A 21,654-nucleotide genomic window follows, 5' to 3' on the forward strand; every position below is an offset into this window, starting at 1 on the left:
TTGTGCCACTCAATTTGGGCCTTAAACTAAGTGGGGAACATCACAATTCTATACTTGCGGTTCATCCAGTTAGTAGGGAAACCTCGGACCACCTGTCTCATCGTTTGTGGTGGCCAAGGTTGCATCAGGATGTGGTTAACCATGTGTCTGCTTTCAGTATTTGTGCACGTTCCAAGGTAACGCACACCCATCTATCGGGATCTCTCTTGCCATTAGCTATTCCAAATAGCTAATGGCAGGAGAGATGGTTGTGAATATGTTCAGTAAGATGACGGATTTCATTGCGTTGCTGGCACTTCCAAATGGCAAGACTCTGGCTCTGGTGTTTAACAATGAGATCATGAAGCTTCACAGGGTTCCTTCTGATGTGATCTTAGACCCAGTTTGCTTCCAAATTTTGCTAATCCCTGCCTAACCATCCCTGTAGTGGTAGGGGTGCTTCAGGAGCTCCTGAGGAGCATTTTGCCTCATCACTCTCTTCTGTATGGCAAGGGGTTCCGAGTAATTTGAAGCTCATGGGAGACAGATACAAACTTATGGCTGATAAAAAAAACACTTGCCCAATCCTTACCTAAGTGTGAATTACTATGTGTGGTTGTCTACCAGGAACATAAAGTTGAAAATTCCTTCCTGGAACCTGGGGCCTAGGTTTATTAGCCCCCATAAAATAACCGCTGTCATTAACCCAGTAGCATTTCATCTGGAGTTACATCAGGCTCTTAGGATCCACAATGTGTTCCACAGGGCACTGCTTAAAAAGTATGTGGAATCTTTGGAGCCATCCTCCTTGCTGCCAGCCCCAACCATAGTTGATGGTAATTTGGAGTTTTAAATAGCTAAAATTGTTGACTCTCGTTTTCTACGTTTTTCCTTTCAAATACTTGGTACTCTGCAGCGGTTACAGACCAGATGATGTGGGTCCCAGCATCAGATGTGAGTGCCACAAGATTGGTTCATTCATTTCATGCTTCCCATCCAGATAGGCCTTGTCCAGAGGCCACTCGTAGAAGAGGGGGTACTATCACGGGTGTGCCACGGTTGACAGTCATGTGGTTCTGGCAATAGAAGGTCATACCATTTGGCTGTTCAAAATGCTCCCTGACATTCTATTGTTCCTGCTATTAGTATTCATTGTAATAGGTAGCTTTTCTGCTGTACTTTCATGTCTCCCCTTTTGGACCCAGTAGGAACATACCTTCCAACCAGCTACCGATCATCAGTATGCTATTGGTGCTTAAATTCTCCTGAGTCATCTGCGGATAAGTAGTTCATGATTTTTCTTCGGTGTATCCTCCTTGTTTCTTCCTTTAGCGTTTAGTGGGGTTGACGAAGAGCTCATCCCACCCGTTCCCTATTTAGGCTCCAGCACTAGGGATACCTAGGGTCAGGTAGTGGGCTTGGCACATAGGTGCGGAACTGGTGGTGCGGAACTGGTGATGAGGAATGGGTGGTGAGGAACCCCAGGTGGTGAAGAACCCCAGGAACCAGCAGTAGGTTTGGCTAGGGGTCACCATCTGCCCTTTCTATAGACGCAGGGGTCCCCTTCCCTTCCCTTTTGCCGTTACTTGATACTTTCCCATACCTAACGGGACAGCATTGTGACAAAAACTCTGGTTTTTGATAGATTGAGCCAATAGATTACACTGCCTGTACGCTGCTGGTTTTGACTGCTATGCAAAGCTGCATGATGGAACGCAGCATGAAGTTTCAAAGATATGCACCTAGCAACGCATGCTGGAAAACTCTGGTTTTTGATAGATTGAGCTAACAGATTACACCACCTGTATGCTGCTGTTTCTGACCACTAAGTAAAGCTGCGTAATGCAATGCAGTACAAGCTTTCAGAGATATTCCCACAGCAAGGAATGCTGGAAAAACTCTGGTTTTTGATAGATTGAGCCAATAGATTACACTGCCTGTACTCTGTTGTTTCTGAACACTATGCAAAGCTAGAAAGGGGAGTCAGCACTATCTGAGAGTTGCATGCACCAAATAAAAGTGTGAATTCACAGATATATTCCAACTGTACTGAAATAAAAAATGAGATTTTTAGCAAAAAATGTATACATTTTTTGAGCCACCCCTGCCAAGTCACGGCAAATCTCAATAGGGGGATCCTACTCTATATTTTATATCTCATTGTGCAATGCGGCCTACTATTTGCATTAAAAGCAGAACCATATTAGAGCAACACATGCATGTGACCTTTTATAACTGCTTCCATGTCGCAAAAGAGGCAACTGCGGATAAAGGCAGCCCAGGTCCCAGCATATGCAGCAGACACCACACACACCAGGACAATGTCAGAACTGACCTTCACAGTGCCAGACCAACAACCATAAATAAAGGCAGAACAGACTCAAGTAAATGGTGCTTAATTAACAAAGTCTGTGGAGAAGGGAGAAGTGGCTGAGTGTGAACAGTCACTAACAAAAGGAATATTTGGAAACCCACACCAGGCGTGCATGGCGTGGTGGTCAGCCAACAGACTATTGTAGCATAAATACACATATTTTTGAAACAAGATAGGGGAGACAGCACTATCTGAGAGTGGCATGCACCAAATAAAAGTTTAAATCCACGGATATATTCCAACTGTACTAAAATAAAAAAATAAGATATTTAGCTAATAATTGATCAATTTCTTGAGCCACCCCTGCCACGTCACGGCAAATCTCAATAGGGGGGTCCTAATCTATGTTTTATATTATACTTTTAATGTATCTAGGAGGCCACATGGCACAATGAAATATAAAATATAGAGTAGGACCACCACCACGCCATGCACGTCTGGTGTTGGTTTGCAAATATTCCTTGTGTTGGCATTGCCCGAGATAGTAACTGTCTCTCTGTCTCTCTCCCAGTCTCTGTCTATTTGTCTCTGTCTGTCTCTGTCTGTCTGTCTGTCTCTGTCTCTGTCTGTGTCTGTCTGTTTGTCTCTGTTTGTCTCTGTTTGTTTGTCTCTGTCTGTCTCTGTCAGTGTGTCTGTCTGTGCGTCTGTCTCTGTGTGTCTGTCTCTGTGTGTATGTAAATCAAAAAGGGTCCATGGAGCCTCTGTTAGGAGTCTCGACACAAAAAATAGCCATATATCCCTCCGTGAAGGACCTAGCCAAGGAGTGTCTCTTTTTAGGAGACCACCATAACCACCATATTAAGTGGCCCTTATAGTCAATATCCTGCTCTTGACGAGTTTAAAGATATGACAAGGGAAATACCAAGGCCAGGTATCCATCCACAAACAGCTGTTTCGGGGTATAGCCCCTCATCAGTGTGGAGTAGGATTCTGACTAGGTGGGAGCAATGCCTAGTAGACCAGCAAGAAAAAACAATCACTGATCTCTGGGAGACTAGCCAGAGAAAACACTGCTGGCAGCCAGCGAAGGCACTCAACACAGAGAAATCCTAGGTGCATTGCCCCCTGGTAAGTATGCAAATCAAAAAGGGTCCATGGAGCCTCTGTTAGGAGTCTCGACATGGAAAATAGCCAGATATCCCTCCAGGAAGGACCTAGCCAAGGAGTGGCTTTGTTTTAGGAGACCACCATAACCACCATAATAAGTGGCCATTATAGTCAATATTCAGCTCTTGACGAGTTTAAAGATATGACAAGGGAAATACCAAGGCCAGATATCCATCCACAGAAAGCTGTTTGGGGGTATTGTCGCTCATCAGTATGGAGTAGGATTCTGACTAGGTGGGAGCAATGCCTAGTAGACCAGCAAGACAAAACAATCACTGATCTCAGGGAGATCAGCCAGAGAAAACACTGCCGGCAGCCAGCGAAGGCGCTCAACACAGTGAAATCCTAGGTGCATTGCCCACTGGGAAGTATGCAAATCAAAAAGGGTCCGTGGAGCCTCTGTTAGGAGTCTCGACATAGAAAATAGCCAGATAAACCCTCCGGGAAGGACCTAGCCAAGGAGTGGCTCTTTTTAGGAGACATCCATAACCACCATATTAAGTGGCCCTTATAGTCAATATCCTGCACTTGATGAGTTTAAAGATATGACAAGGGAAATACCAAGGCCAGGTATCCATCCACAGACAGCTGTTTTGGGGTATTGTCTCTCATCAGTATGGAGTAGGATTCTGACAAGGTGGGAGCAATACCTAGTAGACCAGCAAGAAAAAACAATCACTGATCTCAGGGAGACCAGCCAGGGATAACACTGCTGGCAGCCAGCGAAGGCACTCAACACAGAGAAATCCTAGGTGCATTGCCCCCTGGTAAGTATGCAAATCAAAAAGGGTCCATGGAGCCTCTGTTAGGAGTCTCAACATGGAAAATAGCCAGATATCCCTCCAGGAAGGACCTAGCCAAGGAGTGGCTTTTTTTTAGGAGACCACCATAACCACCATCATAAGTGGCCATTATAGTCAATATTCAGCTCTTGACGAGTTTAAAGATATGACAAGAGAAATACCAAGGCCAGATATCCATCCACAGACAGCTGGTTTGGGGTATTGTCTCTCATCAGTATGGAGTAGGATTCTAACTAGGTGGCAGCAATGCCTAGTAGACCAGCAAGACAAAACAATCATTGATCTCAGGGAGACCAGCCAGAGAAAACACTGCTGGCAGCCAGCGAAGGCGCTCAACACATTGAAATCCTAGGTGCATTGCCAGGGGACAATTTCTTTACATGCAATACATCTTTTGTTGTATATTTACTTAAGTGTCTGTGTGGTCTCGGGTATGTTTATGGAGACTACCCAGCATATCCGAGACCGCATTGGTAAACATAAATCTACCATCCAGTGCAAATTAATGATGTTGCCAATCCCCCACCATTTTTTGACACTTTGGCACTCCATTTCACAATTGCGGTTCCAGGTCCTTGAACACATTCCCCTGATGAGGCGTGGTGGTGACAGGGTTAAGAAATTAAAAGAAAGAGAATCCTTTTGGATACATACCTTAAGAACCCTGTCACCCCATGGTCTCAATCGGGAGTATGATTCCTTTTGAATTTATTAGTGATTGGGAGCCATTTGCGGTTATGTACTGTATATTTTGTGTGTGCATATATATATATATATATATATATATATATCACTTATGTAATTTTGCTATGATTATGGTGATATACACATGTTCTGATGCAGGGTGTAAACCATGAGTTTGTTTGCAATATTGTTTAATTGTGTATTGATAGCTGTTCTGTCTTTACTCTATTGTTCCTTATTATTCCCCTTAAAGTTCATTATGTCTCTTAGAATTCGCTTTACATTGAATTACTATTTCTTCACTTTGGTTGACATATGGTTAATATCTTTTTCAGACGCGTTAAATCACTGAAGCAGTTCATTGGAGCGGTCACCGTCACCTTCTCTTTCCAAACCGAATGCGCATGCGCGCACTTCTAGGTTCTACTACGCACGCGCAGCTTGCGTTCCACCTCGGCTCTCGCTTGCGTTCCACCATGCGGATACGCTAAGTTAATACCCACCCCCTTTCACTATATAAGCCTGTACGGTTGATCCTTTTCATTCATTCCCTCTCTGGACACTGGTGAACACAGGTAATGCATTGATCTAATGGGAGACTGGCGTCTTGTATATTTGTGTGTGGGAGTTATTCATTCTCTTATTTTTTTTTTAGTTCATGATGACCCAATAGTCATTTAATGCTCATGATGGTCTGATAATTATTTAATGGTAAATATACTTTGGGATCATTTGGTGCTAGTCTCCATTTACCTTTGGATTTTTCACTGCTGACACCTTTTCCTTCACTGGTGTACCATAATATGCCTTTATATTATGTTCTTTTGTCAAGAACGATTTGTGCTTGCTTATATTTACATAGAGGTGATGACATTTGGAATCTTGGGTTTCATATTTCTGCCTGTTTCGTCCTTGTGCTCTCCTATTTTGATTTTTTCAGTTGTGCAATGACCCCATTATTTGACATTGTTGCTGTGGCACATTATTAGAGTTGAGCGCGGTTCGTGGTTAGTGGTTCTCCAGTTCTAGGCTCGAGTGATTTTTGGGCTGTTCGAGATCGAACTAGAACTCGAGCTTTTTGCTAAAAGCTCGATAGTTCTAGATACGTTCGAGAACGGTTCTAGCAGCAAAAAGCAGGGCTTTTTACAGCTACAGTGAGCAGGAGCCATCGCTGGCAGCCTGCCACAAGCTGGTAACCAAGATAAACATCGGGTATCCAAGCAAAGCGCTTTGGTTAGTAACCCGATGTTTATCTTAGTTACGTGCAGGAAGCCCACACTTTCCCGCTCAGCTCGCTCCACCCCCTCCTGCCCGCGGCATGTACACATACATACACATACACAAACACACACACACACACACACATCCACCCCCCCCCCCCCGCCCGCCCGCCCGCTCGCTCGCTCGCTCGCTCGGCTTACCTGCGGTGATGAAGTCCCGCCATCCCGACCTCAGCGCTGTCACTGTCCTCCATGGCCGCCGCTTGTCACATCACCTATCGCTTCCGACCCGAGACTGACACTGGCGGTGACGTCACGGACCTCTCGCGATACTTGATGTGAAGGCGCCGGTCATTGACCTCAGTGACAGGGGCTGTCAGTGTGCTGGAGATCAGCGCAGGTAATGTACCTCACTGACAGCAGCACTTGTCACCCCCCTGCAGTGACCTGGGCTGACCCATTGATGTTAGCTCAGGTCACTGCACTGCTCTCCCAGCCAATGGGGAACATCCTGCTCTTCATTGACTGGGACAGTGTGCATCGTCATGGCAGCCCCTTGGATTACACCAGACCTGGATTTGTTTTTCAATCTAATAAATTGGTTAAAGAGGGAATGTTTTGGGGAGTGTTTTTTCAAATAAAAATGTGTTTGTCGTCTATTTTTTTTTATTACTGACTGGGTTGGTGATGTCGGGTATCTGATAGACGCCTGACCTCACCAACCCCAGGGCTTGATGCCAGGTGACATTACACATCTGGTATTAACCCCAAATATTACCCCGTTTGCCACCGCACCAGGGCGCGGGATGAGCTGGGGCGAAGCACCAGGATTGGCGCATCTAATGGATGCGCCACTTCTGGGGCGGCTGCGGCCTGCTATTTTTAGGCTGGGGAGATTCCAATAACCATGGACCTCCCTAGTCTGAGAATATCAGGCCCCAGCTGTCTGCTTTACCTTGGCTGGTGATCCAATTTTGGGGGACCCCTACGTGTTTTTTTTTTTAATTATTTATTTAATTTAAAATAACAGCGTGGGGTGCCCTCAGTTTTGGATTACCAGCCAAGGTGAGGTTGCCAGCTGTGGTCTGCAGGCTGCAGCCGTCTGCTTTACCCTAGCTGGCTACAAAACTAGGGGGAACCCTATGTCATTTTTTTTTCATTTTTTTGGCTAAATACAAAGCTAAGCACCCCTTAGTGCCACATGAAAGGTACCAAAGGGTGTTCCACTTTTTCTCCATTTTTTTCTCCACTTTCTCTCCACTTTTTCTCCATTTTTTTCTCCACTTATTCTCCACTTTTTCTCCTCTTATTCTCCACTTTTTCTCCACTTTTTCTCCACTTTTTCTCCTCTTATTCTCCACTTTTTCTCCACTTTTTCTCCACTTTTTCTCCATTTTTTTCTCCACTTTCTCCACTTTTTCTCCACTTTTTTCTCCACTTTTTCTCCTCTTATGCTCCACTTTTTCTCCACTTTTTCTCCACTTTTTCTCCACTTTTTCTCCTCTTAATCTCCACTTTTTCTCCTCTTATGCTCCACTTTTTCTCCACTTTTTCTCCACTTTTTCTCCTCTTATGCTCCACTTTTTCTCCACTTTTTCTCCTCTTATGCTCCACTTTTTCTCCACTTTTTCTCCACTTTTTTCTCCACTTTTTCTCCTCTTATGCTCCACTTTTTCTCCACTTTTTCTCCACTTATGCTCCACTTTTTCTCCACTTTTTCTCCACTTTTTTCTCCATTTTTTCTCCTCTTAATCTCCACTTTTTCTCCACTTTTTCTCCACTTTTTCTCCACTTTTTCTCCACTTTTTTCTCCACTTTTTCTCCACTTTTTCTCCTCTTATGTTCCACTTATTCTCCACTTTTTCTCCACTTTTTCTCTACTTTTTCTATGGTCGGTCTACCCATTAGCTCTGCCATGCATAGTGTAGCTCTACACCTACTGCACATGTTACTTTATGATTGACATCTCTTTCGTACCAGAGCTGTCTAAGTCTACTCTGACCCCATATTTGTCATTACTATATTGTCCTTGTACTGTATTATGACATTTGTATCATGTGTTTCATTTCTTGCTGTGTTGCAATTTTTTTGCTGCATCCCAATTGTACCTCTACATTGTTCGAGTTTATGTTATTGTTCTCTCACTCTTATGTGATACTGATTATTGTCATTTTTCATGATTACATGCAGATAAGTCCAATCTGACGAAGGCTCAGGCCGAAACGTCATTTGTAACTTGTTTTGGACAAAAACATATATGCTTATGAAAAAAAAATTTTCTTAATACGGACCAATAAAGAGTGATTTTGCATTACTATCCGTTGTGACTTACTGACTTAGTCTGGGAGATATAGAGTGCCGAGGTTACTCACTAATTTTATCTATTATTACCTCTGAGCACCTATATACCAGTGAGCAGAGCTTCCTCTACAGTAGTTCTCCTGATTAGGCATGCCCTTACCTCATGAGCAGGGCATTGCAGCTTTGGTAGCAACCATTACGACATGGACTCTGCTGCTGTGGACCCGGGGAGAGTGAGTGCAGATTCATTGCACCCACACTCCTCACATGAAGGGTCCGCACTCCTAGAAAATGGGGGATACGTTCCCTGAGTGTCTCCCCCCCATATTCTAGACGGTCCAGAGTCGTCGTGGGACCCCTTTATTTTTTTTCTTACAATAAATTGGTGAAAGAGGAAATGTTTTGGGGACTGTTTTTTCAAATAAATTTCTTTTGTCGATTTTTTGTTTTTGTTAGTACTGACAGTTTATGATGTTGGGTATCTAATAGACGCCATGACATCACAAACTGCTGGGCTTGATCTCAGGTGACTTTACAGCTAGTATCAACCCGATTTATTACCCCGTTTGCCACTGCACCAGGGCACGGGATGAGCTGGGGTGAAGCGCCAGGATTGGCGCATCTAGTGGATGCGCCACGTCTGGGGTGCCTGCGGCCTGCTATTTTTAGGCTGTGAAGGCCCAATAACTATGGACCTTCCCACCCTGAGAATACCAGACCACAGCTGTCCGCTTTACCTTGGCTGGTGATCCAATTTGGGGGGTCCCCTACTTTTATTGTGTAATTATTAATATTTATAAAATAATTATAAAAAAGAGCCTGAGGGGACCTCCACATTGGATCCCCAACCACGGTAAAGCTGCCAGCTGTGGTTTTCAGGCTACAGCCTTCTGCTTTACCCTAGCTGGCTATCAAAAATGGGGGGACCCAACGTAATTTTTTTTTTTTAACTATTTTTTAAATAGAAAAAATTAATGGGCTTCCCTGTATTTTGATTGCCAACCAAGGTAACGGCAGGCAGATGGGGGTGGCAACCCATAGCTGTCTGCTTTATCTGCGCTGAGAATCAAAAATACCGCGGAGCGCTACGTCATTTTTTTAAAGATTTATTTTTACAGCACTGTGATGTCCAGCAATCAAAATACAGGGAAGCCCATTTTATTTTTAGTTATTTAAATAAATAATTAAAAAAAATATATGTTAGCTCCCACTGCATTTTTTGTATTGCTAGCTAAGGGTAATCCAAGCAGCTACTGGCTGCTAACCCCCACTGCTTGGTGTTACCTTCACTGGCAATGGAAAATCCAGGGAAGCATTTTTTTTTTTTTTTGCCAAAAAGCTACAAAAAAAGGACGTGAGCTTCGCCATATTTTTGTATGCTAGCCAGATATAGCAGGCAGGTGCTGGAAGAGTTGGATACAGCGCCAGAAGATGGCGCTTCTATGAAAATGCCATTTTCTGAGGTGGCTGCAGACTGCAATTCGCAGCAGTGGGGCCCAGAAAGCTCAGGCCAACCGGTGGTGCGGATTCCAATCCCAGCTGCCTAGTTGTACCTGGCTGGACACAAAAATGGGGCAAAGCCTACGTCATTTGTTTTCTAATTATTTCATGAAATTCATGAAATAATAAAAAAAGGGCTTCCCTTTATTTTTGGTTCCCAGCCGGGTACAAATAGGCAACTGGGGGTTGGGGGCAGCCGTACCTGCCTGCTGTACCTGGCTAGCATACAAAAATATGGCGAAGCCACATAATTTTTTCAGGGGGCAAAAAACTTCTGCATACAGTCCTGGATGGAGTATGCTGAGCCTTGTAGTTCTGCAGCTGCTGTCTGTCTGTATGGAGAAGAGCAGACAGCAGCTGCAGAACTACAAGGCTCAGCATACTCCATCCAGGACTGTATGCAGAAGTTTTTTGCCCACCAAAAAAATGACGTGGGCTTCGCCATATTTTTGTATGCTAGCCAGGTACAGCTGGCAGCCACGGGCTGCCTCCAACCCCCAGTTGCCTATTTGTACCCGGCTGGGAACCAAAAATATAGGGAAGCCCGTTTTTTTTAATTATTTCACTTATTTCATGAAATAATTAAAAAACAAATGACGTGGGCTTCGCCCTATTTTTGTGTCCAGCCGGGTACAACTAGGCAGCTGGGGATTGGAATCCGCAGCACAGGTTAGCCCGAGGTTTGTGGGCGCCTCTGCTGCGGATTTCAGTCCGCAGCCGTCCCAGAAAATGGCGCTCTCATAGAAGCGCCATCATCTGGCGCTGTATCCAACTCTTCCAACAGCCCTGGAGCCGGGTGGCTTGTTGGGTAATCATGAGTTAATACTGGCTTTGTTTTACCAGCCAGTATTAAGCCAGAGATTCTTAATGTCAGGCACGTTTGACCCGGCCATTAAGAATCTCCAATAAAGGGTTAAAAAAAGACACCACACAGAGAAAAAATACTTTAATAGAAATAAATACACAGACACATTAGAGACTCCATCTTTATTACCCCTGTCAGCCCTCCACGATCCTGCTCTTCTGTCTTCTTTCTTTCTAGTGTAGTAGTAGTGACGATTGTAGTGAGGGGCATCACTTGGGGCTGGGGAACCTCCATCCTAACTACAATGCTCACTACAATCGGGAAGCAGCGTGCAGCCTTCACTCCGTGAGTGATCACTGCTGGCTGCTAGCGGTAACGCTGACAGACGCGTTACCATAGCAACGGTGCTCCCGGAGCTGCGGTTAGCGGTGACGTCACCGCTAACTGCGTTGCTATGGCAACGGTGATCTCCGTTAATGACCGGCTGTGTCAGCCGGTCCCTAACGGAACGGGGAGTCGACCGTGTGCTAGAGCATGTCGCCGGTACACGGCGATACACATATGTGCACCGTGTACCGGAGAGATGCACTCGCAGGTCCTACATGACGTGTCATAGTCATGTGACCAGTCTGTAGCCAATGAGATAATAGCCACGTGACTGGTCACATGGCTATTTTGACGTCACGATAGGTCCTGCTTCTCTGCTGGCAGTGCAGGTCACCGGGAGGATTCAGCGATCATCGGATGGAATAGCGGCAGGAGACAGAGTGCAGAAGGGATCGCGAGGACCGGTAAGTGTTATGGCAATGTTTATTAAATGGTTGTGTACATTTATAATGCATTTTTATGTGTTTGTGATTGCCTCCCATTATAGCCTATACGTTCGAGTTCGGTTCGTCGAACGTTCGACGAACCGAACTCGAACGGGACCCCCGTTCGGCGAACCGGCCTCGAGCCGAACCGGGACCGATTCGCTCATCTCTACACATTATTAATATGTTTTTTCTTTATATAGATATAAATACCATATAAATCTTTACGATTGTTATAACAGAATGAGTTCTAGAGTGAATCCACAACACTTCTCATTGTTCTAGGTAAAAGGAAATAAATATTCATTCCCCTTTTTATTTTATGTATGCATTATCTATCCTTAAAAATCTTTTACTAACGGTTGTATTATTATGATTGTAATAAAATGTTTCTCTTTTTATGTAGAGTCACATAAAAAACGGAAGAAGGCAAATAGCCGAAACGTCTTGTTTTTTTGACAAATATTGATTATGACATGAAAGAATGACATGAAAGAATTATTCTTCAATAATAAAAGTCTTTAATTCATTTTTTGAGTGCTGGAGTTAACTTCTTTACTATTTTTACAATTTACTCCAGAGCACCCAATTATACAGGGAGCATAGCTATACCAATTTATATTCTGTCTGTCTGTGTGTCTGTCTCTGTCTCTATCCATGTCTGTCTGTGTGTGTCTATCTCTCTGTCTGTCTGTGTCTATCTCTCTGTGTCTATCTCTCTGTTTGTCTCTGTATCAGTGTCTCTGTCTGTCTCTTTCCATCTCTGTGTCTGTCTTTCTCTCTCTATATCTGTGTCTGTCTGTCAGTCTCTTTCCCTATCTGTCTCTTTTCCCATCTGTCTCTTTCCCCATCTGTCTCTTTCCCCGTTTGTCTCTTTCCACGTCTGTCTCATTCCAGGTATGTCTCATTCCAGGTCTCTCTCGTTCCAGGTCTGTCTCTTTTCCCGTCTGTTTCTTTCCCCGTCTGTTTCTTTTCCCATCTGTTTCTTTCCCTGTCTGTCTCTGTGTGTCTGTCTGTCCCTTTCCCTGCCTGTCTCTGCCTGTCTGTGTGTCTGTCTCTGTCTCTCTCCATGTCTGTCTGTCTGTGTCTATCTCTTTCTGTGTCTATCTCTCTGTCTGTCTCTGTATCAGTGTCTCGGTCTGTCTCTCTCTCTCTATCTCTGTGTCTGTCTGTCTGTCAATTTCTTTCCCTGTCTGTCTCGTTCCCCATCTGTCTCTTGCCCCGTCTGTCTCGTTCCAAGTCTATCTCATTCCAGGTCTGTCTCTTTCTCCATCTGTCTCTTTTCCCGTCTGTCTCTTTCCCTGTCTGTCTCGTTCCAGGTCTGTTTCATTGCAGGCCTGTCTTATTCCAGGTCTGTCTCTTTCCCCATCTGTCTCTTTCCCCTTCTGTCTCTGTCGCTTTCTGTCTGTGTGTCTTTCTCTGTCTGTCTGTCTGTCTCTGTGTGTCTGTCTCTGTTTGTCTGTCTCTGTGTGTCTGTCTCTCTCTCTGTCTAACTCTTTCCCTGTGTCTCTGTGTGTCTGTCTGTCCCTTTCCCGGTCTGTCTCTGTCTGTCTGTGTGTCTGTCTCTGTCTCTATCCATGTCTGTCTGTGTGTGTCTATCTCTCTGTCTGTCTGTGTCTATCTCTCTGTGTCTAGCTCTCTGTCTGTCTCTGTATTAGAGTCTCTGTCTGTCTCTTTCTATCACTGTGTCTGTCTCTCTCTCTCTCTATCTCTGTGTCTCTCTGTCAGTCTCTTTCCCCATCTGTCTATTTCCCTGTCTGTGTGTTTCCCCGTCTGTCTCTTTCCCCGTCGATCTCTTTCGCCGTCTGTCTCTTTCGCCGTCTGTGTCTTTCGCCGTCTGTCTCTTTCGCCGTCTGTCTCTTTCCCCGTCTGTCTCTTTCCCCGTCTGTCTCTTTCCCCGTCTGTCTCATTCCAGGTCTGTCTCATTCCAGGTCTCTCTCGTTCCAGGTCTCTCTCGTTCCAGGTCTGTCTCGTTCCCCGTCTGTTTCTTTCCCCATCTGTCTCTTTTGCCATCTGTCTCTTTTCCCATCTGTCTCTTTCCCCGTCTGTCTCTTTCTCTTCCCCGTCTGTCTCTGTCTCTTTCCCTGTTTTTGTCTCTTTTCCTGTCTCTGTCTCATTCCTTAGCTCTTTCCCTGCCTGTTTCTTTCTCTGTCTGTCTCTCTCTTTCCCTGTCTGTCTCTGTCTGTCTCCCTGTTTGTCTCTTTTCCTGTCTGCCTGTCTCTTTCCTGTCTTTGTCTGTCTATCTGTGTCTGTCTGCCTCTGTCTCTTTCGCTGTCTGTCTGTCTATGTCCCTGTCTGCCTTTTGCTCTGTCTGTGGCTGTATCTCTTTCCCTGTCTCCCTCTCTCTCTTTCTGTCTCTTTGTGTCTGTCTCTATCCGTCTCCCCACCGACATCTTATTACCTCACACATAATAACACATAATAACACATTCTTATACTAAGAATTTATTTTGTTCCTATAACAGCCAATCACAGCTCCTATTAATAACGTATAGCTCGCAGCTCCATTCACTTTAATGGAGGCAGGTTTTTTGGGAGAGTAACTGTAAAAATTGGGGTCAAATTTTCCTGTCAAAACATAGTCTATGACGTTCCCTGAGTCACATGGGGTGTCTGTGCAAAATTTCGTGATTGTAAATGCGATGGTTCGGATTCCCTTAGCGGACATACAGTACATGCATACACACTCACATACACACACACATACACACACTCAGCTTTATATGTTAGATTAAATATTTGCAATGTATGTTCACCTATTTAATGAGAAGTCGCTACAAGTTGTGTACTACCGCTAAAATGTTGTTTTATTATCCAGTTATTATACAGTTATATTATACAGTATCACGTCAAACTTTAGTTTATCATTCTGGGCAGTGGCGTAACTACCGCGGTCGCAGCAGTCGCGATCGCGACCGGGCCCGGGAGGTTAGGGGCCCGGCGGCCGCCAGGCAGATCAGCAGCCAGCTCCTGTCAGTGTGAGAGGATCTGCGCTGATCTGTCACAGACCTCGCGGCCGCTATTTGACCCGCTGCCGCCGCCGACACCGGGCCCCCCTGCCTGATGTCAGCGGCGGCACCGGGGCCCCCTGCCTGGTGTCAGCGGCTGCAGCGTCTCCCCCGTCACCGCGCACAGTAATGATGAAGCATAGCGCGGCCGGTGCCGCGCTATGCATCACCATTCTGCCCCTGTGCGATGACGTCACTCCCGAGCGACTGCTGTGCTGAGTGCACAGAGTGCAGGACGGGAGGACGCCGACCGCAGCACCGGGAGAACGAGCAGCGGGGAAGACAGCAGCGGTGGAAGGAAGAGAGAAGGTGAGTACTTGTTTTTTTTTTTAATATAAGTGAGTAAACGGTGGCCAGAGGCTTGGGAAGGCAGTTCTGGGGAAGCTGCATTATTGTATATAGAAGCCTGGAGAGGCTGCTTTATACATGGAGGTCTGAGGAGGCTGCATTATATGTGGAGGTCTGGGGTAGCTGCATTATTATACATGGAGGCCTGGAGAGGCTGCTTTATACATGGAGGTCTGAGGAGGCTGCATTATATATGGAGGCCTGGAGAGGCTGCTTAATACATGGAGATCTGAGGAGGCTGCATTATATATGGAGGCCTGGAGAGACTGCTTTATACATGAAGGCCTGTAGAGGCTGCTTTATACATGGAGGTCTGGGGAGGCTGCATTATATATGGAGGTCTGGGGTGGCTGCATTATTATACATGGAGGCCTGGAGAGGCTGCTTTATACATGGAGGTCTGGGGAAGCTGCATTATTATACATGGAGGCCTGGAGATACTGCATTATACATGGAGGCCTAGAGATACTGCATTATACATGAAGGCCTGAGGAGGCTGGGTGCATTGTTATACATGGAGGCCTGGAGAGGCTGGCTGCTATATTATACATGGAGGCCTGAGGAGGCTGGGTGCATTGTTATACATGGAGGTGGTCTGGAGAGACTGGGTGCTATATTATACATGGAGGCCTGAGGAGGCTGGGTGCATTGTTATACATGGAGGCCTGGAGAAGCTGGCTGCTACATTATACATGGAGGCCTGAGGAGGCTGGCTGCATTATTATACATGGAGGCCTGGAGAGGCTGGCTGCATTATTATATATGGAGGTCTGGGGGGCTGCATAATACAAAATGGAGGACACCTTATACATGGAATATAGGGTTGCCTTATGCATGGAGGAGTATGGGGCTGCATAATGCAATATGAAGTTTTATGGGGCTGCGTTATAATACATATAGGACTATGGGGGCTACATTATAATATATGGAGGACTATGGAGGCTACCTTATACATGGAGTATGGGGGTGCATTATAAAACATTGGGGACTATGTGGTGCAGTATAATATATGGAGAACTATGGGGTGAATTATAATATATGGAGAACTATGAGAAATTCATTATAATAATTGGAGGGCTACTTTATACAAGGAGGACTATAGGGCTGCATTATAATATATGGAGGCCTATGTGGTGCAGTATAATACATGGAGAACTATGGGGTGAAATATAATACATAGAGAACTATGAGAAATTCAAGATAATAATTGAAGGGCTACTTTATACATGGAGGATTATGGGGGTGCATTATAATATATGGAGGACTATGTGGTGCAGTATTATATATTGAGTACTATGGGGTGAATTATAATGCATGGAGAACTATGGGAAATGCATTATAATACATGGAGGACTATGGAAGTGTATTCTAATATATGAGAGGTTATGTGGGACCCTTTATACTATTTGGAAGGCTATGTGGGTGCCATTATTGTATTTGGATAACTATATACAAGGGGGGACAAAGATACAAGCAGTGGATGGGAACGTTTTGTGCTGAGGGAAAAAGGCTCTTTTCCCTCAGCACCCAGCTTTCCCATGCTCTGCTATACATCTTCTCTCAGCACCCAGCTTTCCCATGCTCTGCTATACATCATGTCTCAGCACCCAGATTTCCCATGCTCTGATATGGGAAAGCTGGGTGCTGAGGGAAAGATGTATAGCAGAGCATGGGGAAGCAGTGTGCCGAGGACAAGATGGATATCAGAAAATAGGAAAGCTGGGTGCTGATAGAGGGATTTCAGATCATGGGAAATCTGGGTGCTGTGGGTAAGAGCCAAGTGTCAGCATCATTATCCTGTACCCCGAGTGTCAGTGTCATTATCCTGTACCCTAAATGTCGATGTACGTGGAGGGGGGGCCCAGGTCTGAACTTTGCACCGGGGCCCATCAAACTCTAGTTACGCCCCTGATTCTGGGTGCCATGTGAACATAAAAAAGGGAAGACATTTAAATATATAGTTACTGATCATTAGAACAATAGTCACATAGACCTATATTCCCTTTTATGCTGCTATTCCACACAGTTTTTTCTTACTAATCCAGTGCCACGTTCAATAAGTCACTGAGCTTCCTTTTCTCAATAAAAGAAGAGTGCTTTCAGGCTCTTGTGCGTCTGCTGACTGTCGCTCATCAAAGTGAGAGTTCCTCTAGTTCTTAAAACAAAATGCTAATATGTTGACAGTACAACTTCAAGAGAATAGCTTTTTTGTTTCCTATTTTATGATTTCCATCCTTTTCTTCTATCCTTTTCTCTTTATAGATCATATTCACTGTTTTGTAATATAATTAAATCAAAATAACTGCTTTTTTTAGTCTGAAATGTCCAAACAGACAATTGTCAGAACTGATTACTTATGCAGTATACCCTTCATTGAATAGATGGTATTCTGATAAATTGTAACACTTTTTATGATCAATTGAATAGCTTTAATATTTCCAGACTACTACTCTCATCTTCTTCAGTGATGTAGTTGTACAATATAATACTGTCTGGAGTTTTTGTCAAGTGTTGTAGGATTTTCTGTTCCTGCTCATATTGATGGACGGTGAGCTTTAACTAATTCATACTATCCTAAATCACCTTAAAATGGCTGCTGCATTCCCTGCCTAGGTTTTTATACAGGTTATGCTCGTCCCTCCAATTTGTGTGTGCAATATCATTGCCATACAGAGTTTGGCTCAAAATTCACCGAGTGTCAGGAGTCAAGACTGTGTAGTGTTACACAGCAGAGTCAGACACTCCAAATGATGCTGCTTTTGAGTTGTACAGGCAGGCTTGTGCGTCGGCCAGCTGTGCTGTTGCTAGTACTTGGGCTTGCAGGAGTTAATTTCTGCTAGCCTGTGGATTACTGCTTGAGTCACATGTTGCAGGATACCTATTGCAGTCACCCCCATCCTTTTTAAGATGGTGGAACCTGTTCTCCCATGTTGATGATAGCTTTATGCAAAACTGATCCTTGTGTTTTGTTATCCAGTAGCTGGTGTACTTCTCAGTTCTGTTTGGTGTGTTGTGGAAATACTCTTGTTGTCTGATTATTTTCTCCCATCCTTTAGTTTCCTCCTGATCATGTATTGTCTTTACCTCTGTGAGTGGTTAATATGAGTTGAGTTTTGGTTTTCCACCTGTCTCTTTGTTTATTTGTTTGGGTTGACCACTCCTGTCCCAGCCCTCTCTCAGGTGGAGGGAGGGGGGCCACTAGACCAGAGTTGTTCAGGAGCTAGAGCAAGGAAGGCAGGCCAAACATTAACACCTTCAGGTGTAGCTTTGGTATCAGGTTCATAGGGTTGCCCTAGCATGAGAGCCAGTTTAGGCTCCTCTATTCCTAGTTAGAGATGAGTGAACCCGAGGTTCGGTTTTTGAACCAAACACCAAATTAAAAAAAACAGACCTTGAGTTCAGATGCTTTACATGCGTACTTACTTCATGCGAGCAACACTGTGCTCAGGTATGCTTGGTCCTCAGCCTTGTGCGAGATGCTTTCAATATTTGAATGGCTAGTGGCATTGACACATGTCTGCTTTTTATATGCAGAGGGACTTGTTACTTAAGCAGCTAATGACCCAAGCCTTTGTGTCTGAACATCGTTTATGTTTTCTGCACCGTGATTGGCTGCCAAAACATCCAAACATAAAGTTAAGAAAAAGCAAAAAGAAAAAAGAGATAACTCCGGCACACTGTGGTATTTCCCTTTTAGTCTATAAAAAACAAGAGAGGACCTAGCATCACCTATCACAGGTGCTCAGGAGGAATAAATGCCAAGAGAAAAAAGAGATAACTCCGGCACACTGTGGTATTGCCCTGTCAATAAAAAACAAGAGAGAGAAATGTGAACAGCTTCAGATGCCTTTATGACACTCAGTGAGTTTAGAGCAAAACACTGTGTGACAGGGAGTCTTTATTAAAATAAACTATTCTTGTGTATGTCGTTTTTGTTTTCATTTACTGATTTAAAACTGGGGGTATTTGATAGATGTCTCTCAACTACAAAATCCCTGGGCTTGATGCCAATTGACATAAACCCCAAAGAATATTACTCCGATTGCCACTGCACCATGGGAATTAGAAAGAGCCAAGGTGAAGTGAAAGAATTGGTGCTTCTAATGTCATGCGCCAATTCTGGGGCAGCTGTGGGCTGAAATTTCTAGGCTGAGAAAGGTCAAATAACCATGGAACTTCCCAGCCTTACAATATCAGCCCTCAGCTGTCTGCTTTACCTTGGCTGGTAATAAAAAATGAGAGTGGACCCCAAACTATTATTTTAAATTATTTATTTATTTATTTATTTATTTAGTTCACAGCAGCGACCATGCGGTTTCCATCCATTTTAGAGATTTTCCTGCCTTTTAAGCCTTCCTTTTATGGGCTTCTGGAAACATGCTCAATTTCCCCACTGACTTGACTTTGGTATAGTCGAGTTATGGTGATACAATACCTTTTACCTCAACCCCTTAATAATTTAAGAAATAAACACATATGAACTTAAATAGCATGTGGTCCTCGAAGCTCATAAATCATAAAAGTGATTATCTAGTACCTTATTAACATTACCTTCCCCATGAACCACACTTACTCCCAGCCGTAACCACCAACTCGGGAGCACCAATAAAAGGGGTGGAAGGGATAACTACCAAACCCGCGACCCGACATTCCATTTCTGGCGGTCTCCCAAATCACCAGACCACCATCCAAAACGGCCAATGAAAGGGATCCATATTTCCATGAACCCCCCAGTAACAATTTACACCAACTTCGATGACCTACCCCAACAGCCAACAGCCGCAATGACCCTGCAATAACTAAAATTAGGGAGGGAGGGCGGGACAATCCCAGGGGAGCGCAGGCCAAAGGGATCCTCCAACCCCAGGCTGGCCTATATATACTCCAACTGACCCATAATCCCCACCCCACACTCCTCCTTCTGGGGGTCATCTCCTCCTAAGCAAGTCATGCTGGCCTCCACCCACACCGGGCTCCGACCTTGTACTTTCCTTATACTCATTACTCGAATCGAGCGCATCACTTTGAGTAACATTTTAGTGCTCGCTTATCATTAATTTTAATGAATATCTCCATGAACATAAAATGTTGACAAGACTGAGTGTGAGAACATTATTTATCCCATAAAATGAAAGTAAGCTTAATAATAGAACTTTTATTACTTTTGTTACAAAATCTTAAGTTTTACCCAAATTAGATTATGCAAAAATGAATACACCTCGCATCATAAACAACTATACCTAGTATTTTGCATAACCTCCATGAATTTTAGGAACAGCTCCAAGTCTTCTCACTCACCGACTCACTCACTCACTCACTCACTCACTTACTCACCCACTCACTCAGTTTAGCTTTCTACTTCTATAGCTAACTGTAGAGAACTTGCATGTTGATTTATTTCAACCCTTCTCATCAGAAGATGCTCCAGTTTTGGTGTAAATTCTAAGGTCAGCCTAGATGTCTCTGTGAGGTGTTTGCAGTTCAATCTTTGTTAAATTTTGGTATCACTTTTGCTACTGTATTCTGACTTTTGCTGATGTTTTTGTAGCCTTCACCTTTCCTGTTTAAATAAATTAATTTGTTTCTCAGGTCTTGTGACATTTCTCTCCGATGTGGTGCCGTTGCTGATAGCATGAAATCAATTGTTTGGTGGAAACCTGTATAATAATTAGACTTATATGTCGTTGAATTCTTCTTGATTGTAATTTTGTACTCCAAATTTTAGCATTGCTACTAAGATGCTCATTGAGGTGCATTCATTTTTGTAGCATGGTCTTGAATTAAATGGTTAGAAACATAATTTTTTTGGGTGTGCAAAATAACAAATCTTATATGTAATCAAAATGCTACATTTGTGGAAAACATTTTGTAGTATGGTATCCAATAGAAAATGTTGACTGAATGGAAACTAAAGGTTTTCAGCCAAATTTGTTGGGGTGTACCTATTCATGCTGAACACTGTTATACTGTATATATAACTGTCTATAGATATATATATATATATATATATATATATATATATATATATATATATATATATACAGTACTGACCAAAAGTTTGGACACACCTTCTCCTTCAAAGAGTTGTCTTTATTTTCATGACTCTGAAAATTGTAGATTCATATTGAAGGCATGAAAACTATGAATTGACACATGTGAAATGAAATACTTAACAAAAAAGTGTGAAACAACTGAAAATATGTCTATTATTCTAGGTTCTTCAAAGTAGTCACCTTTTGCTTTGATTACTGTTTTGCACACTCTTGGCATACTCTTGATGAGCTTCAAGAGGTAGTCACCGTAAATGGTCTTCCAACAGTCATGAAGGGGTTCCCAGAGATGCTTAGCACTTGTTGGTCCCCCTTTTGCCTTCACTCTGCGGTCCAGCTCACCCCAAACCATCTCGATTTGGTTCAGGTCTGGTGACTGTGGAGGCCAGGTCATCTGGCGTAGCACTCCATCACTCTCCTTCTTAATCAAATAGCCCTTACACAGCTTGGAGGTGTGTTTGGGGACATTGTCCTGTTGATAAATAAATGATAGTCCAACTAAACGCAAACCGGATGGAATAGCATGCCGCTGCAAGATGCTGTGGTAGCTTTGCTGGTTCAGTATGCCTTCAATTTTGAATAAATCCCCAACATTGTCACCAGCAAAGCATCCCCTCACCATCACACCTCCTTCTCCATGCTTCATTGTGGGAACCAGGCATG

This window comes from Anomaloglossus baeobatrachus, chromosome 4 (assembly GCF_048569485.1).
Source record: "Anomaloglossus baeobatrachus isolate aAnoBae1 chromosome 4, aAnoBae1.hap1, whole genome shotgun sequence".
In the NCBI taxonomy this organism is placed as follows: Eukaryota; Metazoa; Chordata; class Amphibia; order Anura; family Aromobatidae; genus Anomaloglossus; species Anomaloglossus baeobatrachus.